General features: G+C 42.2%; 1 protein-coding gene across 4 annotated transcripts in view; it reads left to right on the top strand.

The window, feature by feature from the left end:
• The window catches only part of Dennd2b (DENN domain containing 2B), a 185,185-nt gene that overhangs the window by 19,462 nt on the left and 150,403 nt on the right, over nt 1-15,320 (top strand). Inside the window, exon 1 of one of the 4 annotated variants that reach the window (XM_075971847.1) lies at nt 11,430-11,568. The exons of 2 other annotated variants lie outside the window; for them this stretch is intronic. The gene's annotated coding sequence lies outside the window, so the exon portion shown is untranslated. Of the gene's footprint in view, nt 1-11,429; nt 11,569-15,320 lie in introns of those variants that run through there. One more of the 4 variants, XM_075971843.1, reaches the window with a different exon arrangement.

The raw sequence follows: 15,320 nt of genomic DNA, 5'->3' as shown, positions 1-15,320 counted from the left end.
AGGAAGGCTATGGATATGATAAGATGAAAAGGTAGATCATTAAATCTATTTTTAAAAAGTAGCTACTAGTTTTAAATTGGATTGGACTTTTGTATACTGCACAGAAATTTTGTATATTGATACAAATTTAAGATTTTTGTTAAAACACATTATACATATGTTTCTAATCTTGTTTAAGGTATTGTACCTATACAGCTCGTTTAACAATGTAATGCAAATTTCTAGTCTTTGAAGGTTATTATTACCAGTTGTTTAGGATGATAAGAAAATGCAGGTTAGCCGGGCAGTGGTGGTGCACGCCTTTAATCCTAGCACTCGGGAGGCAGAGGCGGGCAGATCTCTGTGAGTTCTAGGCCAGTCTGGTCTACAAGAGCTAGTGCCAGGACAGGCTCCAAAGCTACAGAGAAACCCTGTTTCGAAAAACTAAAAAAAAAAAAAAATTCAGGTTAGTAATTATTCATCTATTATAGTCAAATCTATAGCCACATGAGGTATGTTTTCAAGGCCAAACAAAGATATATTTTAGATAGACAGGCCATTTTCAAATACTTGAGAAATCTACAGAATATGGCATTCATGATGTTTTAATAACACAGGCTCCTTTTTATGACAATGAGACATGTCTGCTCCTGGCAGCACCAATCTACTTAAGAAAAGATATGGGCACTGAAGAAACTTCACATGCCTATCTTGGTGAGCTTACTTAATCTGTGGCAAAAGTAAGCCACTGGGCAAGAAAATATCCTTGCCTTGGTTGCTGACATTATGCTGTTCTAATTGGACAAGCAGGATACAAAAGAGAGTGACTGCCAAACATTTTCAAGATGAGGAGGGACAACCCTTCAGAATATCCTGCTTCATAGAAAAGTCTGTTAGATATGCTAAGCCTATAGGCTGAAGATAGATGCCTCAATGTTGCAGAGGAACTTTGGGTGACTGTCCAGGCACCCAGCTGTTTCTGTCATTTACTTTTTTTGGAAAATGTACTTGCTTGTCCATCCTGCCTACTCAGTTAATATTATTTCCTTCTTGGGTCTTTGAGGGATTTGAAGACTAGATAGTTATAGTTTTTCTTGTTTACCTGATGCAGCAAGTGAGTTATGATAGAAAGTAGGACAAGACTTTGGACTCACCAAGATAGGATAGATAAGGAAGTATTTTCTCTGAATTTGTCAAATGCAAATGTGCTAGACATTGTTGATGTATTTATTGCCTGTATATATTGCATATAGTCATTGTACTTATTGTGTATAGTTTTTCTTATATTAGTTATAGCCTTTTTAATTTTTGACAAAAGGGGGAAATATAGTGATAATTCATTTGTATTTTAATAAATAAAGCTTACCTGAAGATCAGAGAGTAAAACAGCCCCACTGGTCAGCCTTATAGACCAGGCAGTGGTGACACACACCTTTAATCCCAGTAGCCACACTAGTTTGCCATAGAAACCAGGTGGTGCATGCCTTTAATCCCAGCCCTAGAGAGGAATATAAAACTTTTTGAGCATTTATTTCTTTGCTGTCCAAGTCTTCTTAGTTAAAAATGACTTGATGAACATGGAAGGAACTATGGATAATATTTATCTTTAGTATTTATTTATTTTCTCAGTATTTATCTGTAGGATAGTGTTTATCCTAAAGAAAAGGAAGGAAGGAAATGAGATTAGGTGTAAGTGCTCAGCCTTCTAGGAAACTGAGAATGGCTCTGGTGTGTTGATCCTGTTTCCCAGGATAGCAGAACTTTGGCGAAAGGCTATCCTAAAATGGCATGATAGACAAACACAAACTGCCATCCTCTTTTTACTGATGTTTAAAATTTCAAAGTCATAGCTGTAATTATGCAAACATTAAGGTGAATAGTCTTTTCCTAATCCATTATTTTAGCTTCTGTCATTCCAGCTGTTAGGAGAATAATTACTCTATTAAACTACATGTGTGTTAGGACTGGAGTGATGGCTTAATGGGTAAGAACATGCACTGCTCTTGCTGAGAACCTTGTTCTTTTCCAGCACCCTTGTCAGTCAGCTTGTCACTCCAGCTTCAAGAGATCAACACCTTTCTCACTTATGTGTGCGCGCGCACACACACACCCACAAACACATCTATATACTTACATATATACATATATATAATTAAACACAAAGAACAAAATCTTTATGTATGTAAATTTAATCATTCCTGGTGTCAGAATTTCCTTTATACAGAATTCCTCATAGAACACCCCCAAAATTATATGTACCTAGATCTCACTTTTAGGAATTCTGGTTTGGGATATCTGTAGATACCCTAAGGGCAGCATTGTATTTAAAAGCTCTTTTTAGGTTTTCCTCCCAGAAGTCAAATCATTTTATTCTTGAGCTTTTTTGTAAGACTTACTTAATTTTTACTTATGTGTGTGTGTTGTGTACAGGTGTACTCAAATTCCCGAAGAAAGTGTCAGATACTCTGGAGCTGGAGTTACAACGTGAAGTCACCAAATGTGGGTGCAGGGGACTGAAGTCTGGTACTCTGAAAGCAAGCACTCTTAGTCTCTAAGTCATCTCTCCAGCCCTAAATCTTTTTTTCTTTATAGAAGGTAAAAAGGAATTGGGAGATGACAGTTCTTTTAGAGTATTTTTTGTTGGGCACCAAGGGTTGAGAGCCTGCTTGCTTTCTTGCTTGTTTTATTTTAGTTAAGACAGTATTACTAGTAGCCAGACTGGCCTCTTAACTCAGAGATTGCTTGCCTTTGGCTCCCGAGTTCTGGGACTAAAATCTTGCTCCACCATACGCAGTTGCCATTTTTGTTTCTAATTGATTCTTTTTTTTAAAAAATTTATTTATTTTATTTATTCATTTATTAAATATTTCTGCCTCCTCCCCGCCACCACCTCCCATTTCCCTCCCCCTCCCCCAATCAAGTCCCCCTCCCTCAGCAGCCTGAAGAGCAGTCAGGGTTCCCTGCCCTGTGGGAAGTCCAAGGACCACCCACCTCCATCCAGGTCTAGTAAGGTGAGCATCCAAACTGCCTAGGCTCCCACAAAGCCAGTATGTGCAGTAGGATCAAAAACCCATTGCCACTGTTCTTGAGTTCTTGGTATGTATATAATGATTTCTTTTTATAGTAGATTCAATAATCTCCCCCTTTATCCTATCATATCTATACCTCCTTTTTTCTTTTTAAAATAATGATTTATATAATGATTTCTTTTTATAGTAGATTCAATAATCTCCCCCTTTATCCTATCATATCTATACCTCCTTTTTTCTTTTTAAAATAATGATTTATATAATGATTTCTTTTTATAGTAGATTCAATAATCTCCCCCTTTATCCTATCATATCTATACCTCCTTTTTTCTTTTTAAAACAAGAACCCTGAATCTAATCTCCTCTGTTGATCCTTTTTCCTGACCTTTACCAATAACAACTTGTAACCAATCCCCCTAAACAATGACGACTTTCCATAACCCAATGAAAGACTAAAAACTACCCACCCAATCTCCTGCATGTTGTCCTCTACAAGTTGTCTTCTGACCACCACATTTGTGCTGTGACATGTGTGTATGTACTCACCCGCATACATACACCAAAATAAGTAATTTAAAAATTTTAATGAAGCAGTCTTTACTTAGATATACATTTAGTTAGTTTTTCTGGATTACAGCTTAGAGTGAAATCAGTAGTCAGTAAAGTGGTTTAGCAGTTGCCTCATAGTTAAAATGACCCTTTTGGAGGGCAACTCTTTAAGACCCTGGGTGTTCTAAGAGGAGGAATGTGAAAACATTCAGGGAAGCTCCATAAGCTCAGGAAGTAAATAACACAAAGGCTTTGGGAAATCCCTGAAACTGATGATATAGACTAGGTTCCTCCCTCTGTCAGCATGCAGACTGTAAGAACAGCAGAGACATTCACAAACAAGCTGGGAAAGGCTCAGACATACTGCACTGCCTACAGAAGACACTCTTCAATCTGGGGAGCAACCTGCAGATTCTACCTGCGGATTGTCCAGTGAGCCCCAGGTTTCCAGGTTTGTCAGCCATGCTCATGCTGGGGTGGGCTTTGGTGATGCAGCTGCCTTTGAGTCATTTCTGCTCCTGTAAGTAACCCAGTACAACTCACTGGTTCACCAAGTTAGGCTTTGATGGGATTCTTAACTTGGGTCTGTTGATGGTTTCCTTTCTAGGATGAGATGTTTGTTAAGGTCTACCCAGGAATAGTGTCATAAGTGACCTACTAGTGCTCTATATTTAACAAAATCTTGCTGATTCCTCAGTAATCTATTAAAATGTTGTGTTAAACACAGGCTTTATTTTTTTCTTTTAGAGGTAGGTTGTAGAGGTAGCTGTGTCCAAGTATTACTGTGAAGGAAAAATTTTCAATTTATAAAATGTTTTCATGATTTCTTTGGGGAAGCTTGTGTGAGTGTTTGGTAATGGTGGGGCTTTCCTGGAAGGAAAATTGTGCACTGTACAAGTAAAAAAGTAAAGATATTACCATACAGCCTAGTGTTGAATGGCCTTGGGGATTCTAAGTCAGCAGGCCTAGACTGGAGCCTATTTGTGACAGCTGCTTAGATCTAAGTGAGAAACCAGCAAGTGACTCTGCACACGCCACAGTGCTTGAGGGCTTGAACATCAAGTGCAAAGCCAAAGAGAGAGCAAACAAGACTTCATAGCATTCGTGGTGATCCCTTCCTGCCTCGGCCTTCTGCTTGGGTTACACATGCACCACTGTATCTGGCTCCTTTTGTACTTGTCAGAGTTCTTTTTTATTTTTACATTTTTACTTGTGAGTGTAGATGTGCATGTGCCATGGTGAACATGTAGGTGTCAGAGGACATTTTTCAGAAGTCAGGTCTCGCCTTCCACTTTTTTGAGGAAGGGTTTTTGCTGCTATGGAGACTAGCTTCCATTGAAGAAGGACAGTTCCCATCTCCCATGAATGTTGTGAGTACAGATGCACCTGGCTTTTTATTTATTTATTTATTTTGGATTTTCAAGAATATTTGGGTCCTGGGGACTGAGTTAGGGTTGTTAGATTTGTATGGCTAGTGCTTTTACTTGATGAACAACTGTGCAGGGTTTTAACCTGTTTCCCAGTGTGCTTGCAATTCTGCAGATTTGTAGACTTGAGGTGTTGATGCCTATGCTGGCCCAGAATCTTTTTTAATTTTTGCTTTTTATATTTTTATTTTATTAAGTCTGCACATGTGTATGTCCACAACAGGGGTGCCTGGTGGCCACCAAGTTTCAAAGAGAGGCATGGTGCGCTTGGAACTGAAGTTACCAGTGGTTGTGAACCACCACATGGGTGCTAGGAATGGAACCTGGTCCTCTGCAAGAGTGACTAGTACTCTTGACCCACCTCAGAGTCTTAAAGCTCATGTGAAAGCCTCGAGGGTGAACATGGGGTGAATTATGTTTGTTTGTGTCTTTATTTATCTTGAGACAGGGTCTCATATAGAGCTCAGACTCGCCTTGAACTCACTGTATAGCTAAAGACGAACTTGAACTTCTGGTCTTCCTGCCTCCACTTCCCACATGCTAGGATTACAGGTGTGTATATCACCATACCCAAGTTTTATGCAGCAGTGGGATTCAAACCTAGGGCTTCTGGAGTCTAGGCAAGCCATCTATCAACTAAGCAATATCCCAGCCCTGCTTTTTGTTCTTGAGACAGGTTTCCCGGCTTATCTCAGACGGGCTTTCAACTCACAACAATCTTCCTGCCTTAGCATCCTAAGTGCTAAATGACAGCTATGTATCATTACATCCAGCTGCTTTAGAAATGAATCTCTTCTCAAGTCTGGGTGAATGGAAAGCAGGTTGGATTAAATAGCACTTGGTAAATTTATAGTCATGGTTAATATTTTTTGTTTTTCTGTTTTTTTTTTTTTGAGGCAAGGTCTCACAATGTAGCCTTGGCTTGCCTAGAACTTGCAGTGTACACGAGGCTGGCCTCTGACTCAGAGAGATCTCTCTATCTCTGCCTTCTTAGTGCGTGTGCCACTACACCTGGCTTTTTATTCATTTGATGATTAATATTTTTAAAAAGCATTTCCCAGATGATTTCAAATAACATTCAAGTTTGGCAGTTTAATATTCTTAAATATTAGAAAAGGTCTTTGGGCTGGGCGGTGATGGCACATGGCTTTAACCCCAGCACTTGGGAGGTAAAGGCAGGCAGATCTCTGTGAGTTCGAGGCTAGCCTGGTCTACAAAACAATTTTCAGAACAGCTAGGACTATTACACAGAGAAAAAAAAAGAGAAAGAAAGGGATTTTGGAGGTGAAGCAGGAAGATCGAGAGTTTAAGGTCATCTTCAGTTATATAGCATATTGGAGACTAACTGGATTACGTGAGACTGTTTGGTTGGACCCGTCAGCTTAGCCCCTAATATCCTTATTCAAAAAAAAGTCTGAAATGATTGGTTGGGGCCTTCACCCCTGCTCCTGGCATCCATTTTGGAATGCTGAGTGGAAAGCTTCATTTCAAGCCCCTCCTCCGGGAGTTGCCTCAGTCCTCACTCCACCTTCCAGAAAGCCCACCAAACGGTGACCCCTACCCAGGGAAGGTCAAAACCACTCCCACATGCTATTTAAACCACCTCCCAGAGAACAAGCATGTGGTCTCCCCTTTTCTCTCTCCAGTGGTCAGTCCAGATTTCCACCACCTGGGAGTCTTGGTATCCATTAAACCTGGGCCTTTTCTAATTTGGTCTGATCTGGTTTGATTTGGACTATTGCATCGGTGGAGAGGCTTACAAGGGCCAAAGGAAAATACTTAACAGAGAATCCTGTCTCCAAACCAACCAAACAAACACACAACCTCCTAGACTCCCAGGACCCCCAAATCTAAACAAAAAAAACTAAAGAAAAAGAAAGGATGTTTGAGCCAGGTGGTGGTGGTGCAGCCTTTAATCCCAACCACGTGGGAGGCAGAGGTAGGCGGATCCCTGTGAGTTTGAGGCCAGCCTGGTCTACAAGAGCTAGTTCCAGGACGGGCTCCAAAGCTACGGAGAAACCCTGTCTCAAAAAACCAAAAAAAAAAAAAAAAAAAAAAAGGTTGGAAACATCTGTCCTAGAAAGCTGAGAAGCTGAGTCATCTAGGCCAACCATGTCTCCATTTTCCTGATACAGAGAAACCAACTGTTTGCTCCAGAAAGCATAGCTCCACAGCCAGGCTAACACGTGCATGCATGTGCTGGGGGAAAAAACTGCTTCATGAATATTAGAGCCACAGACCGAAAAATATTAAAATATTAGAGCTACAGACCCAGCTACAGTCTGTTCCTTAAAGAAAAAGCAAAAACAGTATGTCAAAGTGAAATTAATGAACCAAAAACCCAGACAACTCATCTTGCTTAAGTGCAGGACTTAAAACAGCAAAAGGAAATAAAGCCCATCTCTGTGGCGTCATGTTCTGTTTTGGTATGCACTAAAATAGTTGAATTTTAAGTCCCTCAGAGTTAAAAAGTACAGACACTTAGCTATAAGATATGTTGCCAGGAATCTGTATGAATCATAACCATGTAATCAAGCTGTACTGTATTCCTCTACACAAAGAGAGCCAAAGCTACTACATCTGAAAATTAGGGAACTTTCATTTGCCTGACAGAAGACAGTACAGAGGAAATGGCTTGGAGGCAGAGGAGAAGTAGGAGAGAGGATGAAAGGACTGTATTCATGCTATCCAAATTAGAGTCTGGATGTTTATACTCAAATCTTGTCTTGGCTCTGTGTTGAGGGTACTGAACAACTGGGACATGGGAAAGTGTATCTCTGAAGTCCCTAATTTAGGCACTAAACAGACCAAATTCCTTCCACAAATGCTTCCTATTTTCAGCAGTCTGTGTTCTGGACATACATTGTGATTAAAGTGCACAGCTGGTTAGTGCTAACCACTACTTCTCTTTTGCTGCCTGCTCTTCCCGTAGCTATTCTTTCATTCTGTTGTTTGTAAGTGACATGCCTCTACAGGACTGCAGCCTGGGAAGTGTTACTATTTATCTGTATTTCTAGCTATACTTCTACCTTTTTTTTTTCTTTCTTACAGTGTCTTCCTTTGTTGCCCAGGTATGTCTCAAACTTTTGACTCCTTGTCTCAGCCTATTGAGAAGCTGTAATCACAGGCATTTCACCGTGCTCAGCTTATTTATCTTTTATTCACTCAAATAGCATGAATGCATTGTGGACGTATTCCATGGAAGGTACATAGGATGTGATTGTGAGCAAACAAGTGGCTCCTGTTCTCAGAGCATATTATCTTCCTAATAAACTCATACATAATCGGCCTTGTTCATCCAACAAAGTGAATACTTGGTTAATGAAAATTTTAAAAAATCCAGATTTGTTTTCTCTCTCTCTTTCTTTGGCTTTTTTGAGACAGGGTTTCTGTAGCTTTGGAACCTCTCCTAGAACTAGCTCTTGTAGACCAGACTAGCCTTGAACTCACAGAGATCTGTCTGCCTCTGCCTCCTGAGTGCTGGGATTAAGGCATGTGCCACCACTGCCTCGCACCAGATGTGTTTCTAATAAATATTTGGCCGATGTTACTCACTAATGCTCACATAAGTGGAACTAAGATTCAGGTCTATATTTAGAAACTTTTAAGCTATGTTAATTTTAATCCTGAAAAAGCAGGTCTAGTAAAGGTTTTCTTAGGAATTAAAACAGCTCCAAACATGAACTGGCAAGATGTTTTAGTGGGTAAAAGTGCTTGCCTTAACTTCATTTCTGGAACTTACATAAAAATCTGGATGTAGGGGCTAGATAGGTTCAGTGGTTATAGTGCTTGCTGCTCTTGCAGAAGGCCACAGTTCAGTTCCCATCACCCATGTGGACAGTAATTCTGGCTCCAGAGCATCCAGTGCCCTCTTCTAGACTTCATGAGAACATGTACTTATTGGTGCACATAACCACACATAGAACACACATGTATGTAATTTAAATAATAGAATAATTTTTAAACCACAGGAAGCAGTAGCAGTTTGTGTCTGAACTCCCAGCCCCCCTACAGTGAGATGGGAGGCAGAGACAGGAGAATCAAACAGAGGTCAAAGGTCAGGTATTCTGGAATACAATATGGCAGAAAGAAGATATAGATAGACCTTGACTCAATAAGTAGAAGAGGAGAACTAACTACTGAAAGTTGTTCTCTGACTTTTACACATGTTCTGTAGAAAGCGTGCAACTGTGGATATGTATACCAACATGCACACACACAGAGTTTGTGCATAATTTGTATATTAAGTATAATTTGTAAATAAAGTTTTCAGACAAAAAATAATTTGTACCTCATCATTGCCTCTTGCAATTGCTTTAGTACACATAACAGGTCCCAGCAGCTAGAGATGAAAACAATGAATGTCCTGGGTCTCTTTGGAGGAAAGCCTTGATGCCTTCTGTTCAGTTGGCTTCTCTATAGATGCCATCATGGGGAAAATGGGACATTAATACAAGTTCTGTTAGATTTAGAAGTGAGAGACTGACCGATGAGCCTCTTTTACAGGGCAAATGGTGTAGTCAGTGGTACAGCTTGTGCTTCGTACACATGCTTGAAGCCTCAGAACAATCTCTATCACCCTTCTTCTCCACTGCAACTCCTTAGAGCTACAAGTGGAGTTTTCCAGGAGTGTTACACTATGAGCTTGGCTTGTCATTGTCCATCTCCTGTGCCCTTTGTCCTCTTCCCTGCTGCCATGCAGGCATTCTTTCTGTGTTGGGGGAAGAATCACCCTAATTTAAGATTGGAGAATAGAGAGGCGAGTCTATCCAAGTATAGCCCAGTTCTCCTGTGGGGTTCACACATCAGTGAACTGTAGTAGAAACTCACTGATTTTGAGTTTGGAATACAACATACACTGCCTTGCTTAGTTCCAGGCAATGCCTTTGTTGTCCAGAGTGTTTCAACAGCAGCTGAAATCTTGGGTTTTCCCAATGTAAAACTAGTTCCACTTACCAGGAACTGATTTATTTTTTCACATAGGATGACTGTCACACTGAAGGTAAGGTCTCCAAAGGTAAAGCCCACTTGACAGTCCAGACATCTCTGATGTCAGTATGATGGGGATAAAGAGTTAATACCAGAATTCATGTCTTATATCCTCTTTTGGCAAAGGAACAATAGTTTTTTTTTTAAATCAGTTTAGTTCTTGCCACTATTTGTGTTTGATTATGAGCAAGTTGAATTATTTCCAGGATGAATCTTAAACTTATTATTTTTGGTGCTTGTCTTGCAGCTGAGTAAACATCTCTTTGGGATATGTGACAATTGAGTTGGCCCTGGTTTTGAAACAGGTCTTGGCTTTAGAGCCTGCTTATATTCATCTACACACATTGGTTCTTTTGAAATGCAGCCAGTCAATGTAAAATTATAGTGATTACAGACTAAACCCAGAGACTCACGTTGTGCTATACACCAGCCCTAAAATTGTAAATTTTGTTTTGCTTTCAGACAAGGTCTCTCTGTATAGACCTGGCTATCCTGGAACTGGCCATGTAGACTAGGCTGGCCTTGAACCCAGATCTGTTTGCCTCTGCTTCTCTAGTGCTGGGATTAAAGGCATGTGCCACCACTCTCCGCCAAATTATCAGTTTGAAATTCTAAATTTTGAAAGTCAATTTTTACTGTTGCTCGTTCCAATTCCAAGATCTAGTTGTAAGTGATTTATGGGAGGAGAAATAAAATTATGTGGCTTTATAGAACCCCACCAAGTAAGTATGGGTCTGGATTGTACATGACATAGTCTTTTCCAATGGATTGTTATACTGGATCAACAATTTTCCATTGAATTCCATTAATAAATAAGACAGTCACTAGTAACTATTTCTCCATCATTGAATGACATTCATTTCTACCTTTTTGGTTTTGCGTGCACGTGGAGTATTTTAAATTCTTACAACTCCTGTGGGGCTTAGACTTCAGAACAGATCCTTGCAACCCTAGAGCTTTAGTTCTGCTACTGGCTGCAATACCCAGGGTAACATCTTTTAATGTCGTTTGGGTCTTGTATGGCTCCTGGGCCCAAAGCCAGCAGAACGGAAAGAGCGCTTGGGTTTGTTTGAAGGCAAGTGGGCTGTACAGACAGTTTTTCCCAGACTTTCCCAGCTCCGGCTTTTCATGCATACCAGCAGAGCGGCTTTTTTCCTCCGGTGATTGAAACCATCTGGACTGCAGGGGGGTCACGTGTGTATGAGAAAATGACATAAAGTTTCTGATCCCCTGTGCTTCTGCTCCAGATCCAGACAATCCTTGGTCGGATGGTGCCGAGGTGAAGGCGGTGCGGTGTGGGGGCCCGACTTCCCACCCTGGTTTCCCTCCCCCGTCTCCCCCAACTCCCCCGCCCCCGCTGAGCAGCACCTCCCCCCCCCCCGCCCGGGAGCACACCCCTCCTCCCGGCTGCAGCAGCCCACCCTTTAGGTCTCTGGTTAAGGCACGCCTTCCCTGGTTCTGCAGCCTGCAGCCCGGGGCGCGGATACCCGCTCGCCGCCCACCGCCCTCTCTACGGGAGCGGCCCCTCCTTCGGGCTGTGCGGCGCCGGGGCAGCTCGGGCTGCGCGGAGCTCCCGGCCAGCTCCGGCGCCTGAGGTAAGTGCCCCCGGGCGCCCGCAGGAGTCGCCTGCTCGCCGCGCTGCTTCAGCTCCCCATCGGTGGCGGATAAGAAACCGATTCCCGTTTTGTGGCGTACCAAGCCCTTCCGTTTTTCCTAATCAGGGCCCAGGCAGGGGCTCCTCCTGCGTGAGTACTAGCGTGAGGGCCGCGGCTTTCTGAGTTGCTGGGGACTGCACTCCCGGGCGATCGTGGATAGCCCTGCCTTCCGGTCAGGCCCGGGCTGCGCTGTGTGGGGTGTGGAGCCCCAACCCGGGTCTAGAGTTGTGCACAACTGCGGATCGCGGGCAGCCTGGGAGACACAGTTGAGCTACCTTTACCTGAGCCTGTGTAGCTCCAGTGCAGCTGGGTGAGCTCACACACGCACTCACACAGACTAGCTTCCTACTCAAACAAAGGAAATTAACTTAGTCTTCTATCACTTGGAACTGTTAAACGGGGTTTGTTGCTCTATACACTTCTTACACTTTCCCGTGTGAACGAAATGACCTAGCACCGAAGGAACACACACTTCAGCATTTGTGTTGCCTTAAGGGTCTGAAAAGCTAGTATCCAAGTAAAAGTGAAAGAACTGAACATTTTCTGGTGTTTTTAAAAGGAGTATTGCAGTATTCTGGGGGAATTTTGTATGACCGTAATTTATAATCGCTTAAATATGGATAAAATAGCTTCTTGATCAAATGAAAGAATTTGCCATAATGGCTCAAACCAGCTATTGATCTCATTTCCAACCAGATGTTTCTGCTTTTGCATTGGAGGGTAATGGTAAAGAAGTAGTTATCCAATGTTCAAGATGTTAAGGGCCACAAGGAAACCCCCAATTGACCACATAATTGCTTTGTTTTGTTTTTGTTTTCTACAAAGGGTGTTTTTCAGAAGATGGATGCCTTCGTTGATTTGGGGGGGGGGGCAGGGGGCAAAGGTCTCACGTAGTTCAGGCTGGTTCAAAACTCTTGAGCCTTCTGCCTCCACCTCCCAAATATTGGGATTACAGGTGTGGAAACACTCCGCCCTTCTCCCTTCGCGGAATTTTTTTTCTTCCAGAAGTATGAGATTTCTAAAGTATCAGAAATTGTAGAAACTGTAATTTGTAAATTGTAACTGAAATTGTAAATTGTAGAAAACTTAATCTAAAGGACTGAATTGTCTTTGATCTCCAAATACTATGCTGAATTAGGAAGACTCAGAGGCTCCAGTAAATGCATACCGCGAAGCAAAAGCTGTCTGGATTCCGCTGGCCTGGGTGACAGGCTTTAGGAGACTAACAGATTCAGCACTCTTTCATATTTACTAAGTAAACATTACCTTTGGAAAGACAGAAAAAGATGGGGAAGAGATTAATTCAGATAAATATTGGGAGAAAGATACATATTGGAAGTGTTTCCAATTCCTTAATTGGGTCAAAAAGGAACTCTTTTTCTGGCAGTTTCAAGGTAACCATTATCATCAGTTATTTTCTAGTGTGGCTGTTTTTGTAATTAGTGAAGTGCTTGCTCTTCACTTTGTATACTTGTGGAGAAAGAATTGACACAAATAAATATCTAGTTGATTGACTTATAAGAATTAAAGGTCATCAACTAGAAAATGGTTATGAGGCAGGAGCATGTCCCAGAAGAGATGCTGTTTGAGTCAGGCTTGGAAGTGTGGTTGTCCAAATGAATGGTACAGAGTTGTTGGTGGGGTTTTCAAGAGAACGGAATGGGCCGTTTGCATGGGAACTAGGGAGAAAAGTCAAAAGGAGCAACACTCTGCCATGAGCCCTTGGATGCTCTCATCATTCACTGTTGCTCCTGTTTTAAGGAGACAGGATCAGAGCGATAGGTAGCCTGTTCAAGATGGCACAGCGGTCACTGGCAGACCAGGGACTTAGGTGCCCAGTTTGCTGACTCAGTCTCCATGCTGCTTCCACAGTGCGCAGTGGGAGGTCAGCCGCAGGGACTGTGGTCAGCTTGGATTCTGGCTTAAGGGCTAGAATCCCACGGACATCATCAAGCTTCTAAAAGTTTTTGAGGAAAGCAATGATGACCAGAACAATGGTTTTAGAAGACTTATGTGACATTGGTGTACAGGAATGTGATGCCATAGCTTCATAGTCAGGAAGCTAAAAAAGAAATGTAACTAAAGTATCTGGGTGTTTCAATTTATGCTCCATTGGTAGTAAGTATCCTGCAGTAAGTAGCTGGGTAACTGGGGAGGAGTTAGTTGTGTTGACCACAGGGTTGCTGGGAAAAAGAGCGGAGCTGAATGTTAGCTGGCCGCACTGAAATGGACTGTGTGTGGAGCAGTTCCACAGGTGCCTTGTCCTGTATGTTCTGTGTGGGATTTGCAATCCTCCAGTAACAGTTTTTTCTTTGACGACTACCCTGAGAGCTAGAGTTTAGTGCTGTGATTTAAGAGCCTTTTCTTGCCTGCCCTCAACGTTTTGAGATGCTCTCCATACATATATTCTCTTGATTCCAATTAAAAATGCTGAATTTTAAAATAAGAAAAACACGAACTGAGATTACCCTTCTTAATGAGACCAATACCAAATGGGACCAATGTACTTCACTTTTTGTTACTGGTGGAACAATAAGAAGCCTGTGGAGGACTATTGCGTGGTAATGTAGAAGGATTTAGAGATTTCTTACCAAGGGATTGTGTTTGTGTGTACTGCTACATAACATAAGGGGTCCTTGAATCCCCAGGTTTATAGTCAGGCTCTTTGACTCTTCACAGATACTGGACACAGGAAGGGCAGTGGTAGACGGAGTTATCTCATTAGACTTCTGCTTGAATAGCCTGGAGTTCTTGCTGTTCCCTCTGTAGACTATAGGTTTTTTCCTTCTGAACTTCTTTAGTATTCTGAAGACTTGGTTGTTAGACCAAAGAGTATCAGATACTGGAAGGTGGCACAGAAAAGGTGGAAACTCTGAAATCTAGAGGGTGACCATAGCAAGGACATCTAGAAATTAATATGGAGCCCGAACCATCCATTTTCTGTAACCAGACAAGGCTTTCAGTGGTGGGACTGGGACACCAACCCAGTCACAAAACCTTCCACCTACAATCTGTCCTGCCTACAAGATGTGTTGGGGCAATGGTGGCACAGAACTTGTGGGAGTGGCCAACCAGTGACCAGTTGAGGCCCATGCCTGGCATTGCCTGGATGACCAGGAACCAGAGGCTGGGTAGTTTAGAGACCTAAGGTCTCTGACCAGGTACAACTGGCCAAAAAGAAAAATCACTAAAATAATTCCTAATGATGTTGTGCTATACTCATAGATTAGTGTCTAGTCCAGTCATTACCAGATAATCTGCCCCTGGCAGCTGCTAGGAGTGGATGCTGAGTCAAACACCATGTGGAAAGAGAGCTCATGTTGGAGGTCTCCATCAGTTCCCTCTTCTTAGATCTCGAGGAATCCTGCAGGAGGGGAGGAGGAATTGTGGGAGCCAGTGGGGTCAAGGACACCAGGAGAGCACATCCTTCAATCAACAAAGCAGTTGGGGGCTCACAAAAAACTGAAGTGACAGTCAAAGAGCCTGCATGGGTCTGCTCTGTATCCTCTGCATATATATTATGATTATTGGCTTGGTTTTGGAGGGGACTCTTGACTGGGAGTAGGGGTGTTTCTGACTCTTTTGCCTGCTCTTGGGACCCTTTTCCTCCTACTGGGTTTCCTCACCTGGGAGGGCTTGTGCTTGGTCTTACTGTATCTTATTGTAGTGTGTTTGGTTGACAGCCCTGGAAC

This window comes from Microtus pennsylvanicus, chromosome 5 (genome assembly GCF_037038515.1).
Source record: "Microtus pennsylvanicus isolate mMicPen1 chromosome 5, mMicPen1.hap1, whole genome shotgun sequence".
Lineage (NCBI taxonomy): Eukaryota > Metazoa > Chordata > Mammalia > Rodentia > Cricetidae > Microtus > Microtus pennsylvanicus.
Note: the sequence above shows the minus strand (reverse complement) of the source record. Positions and strands in the feature narration are given on the sequence as shown.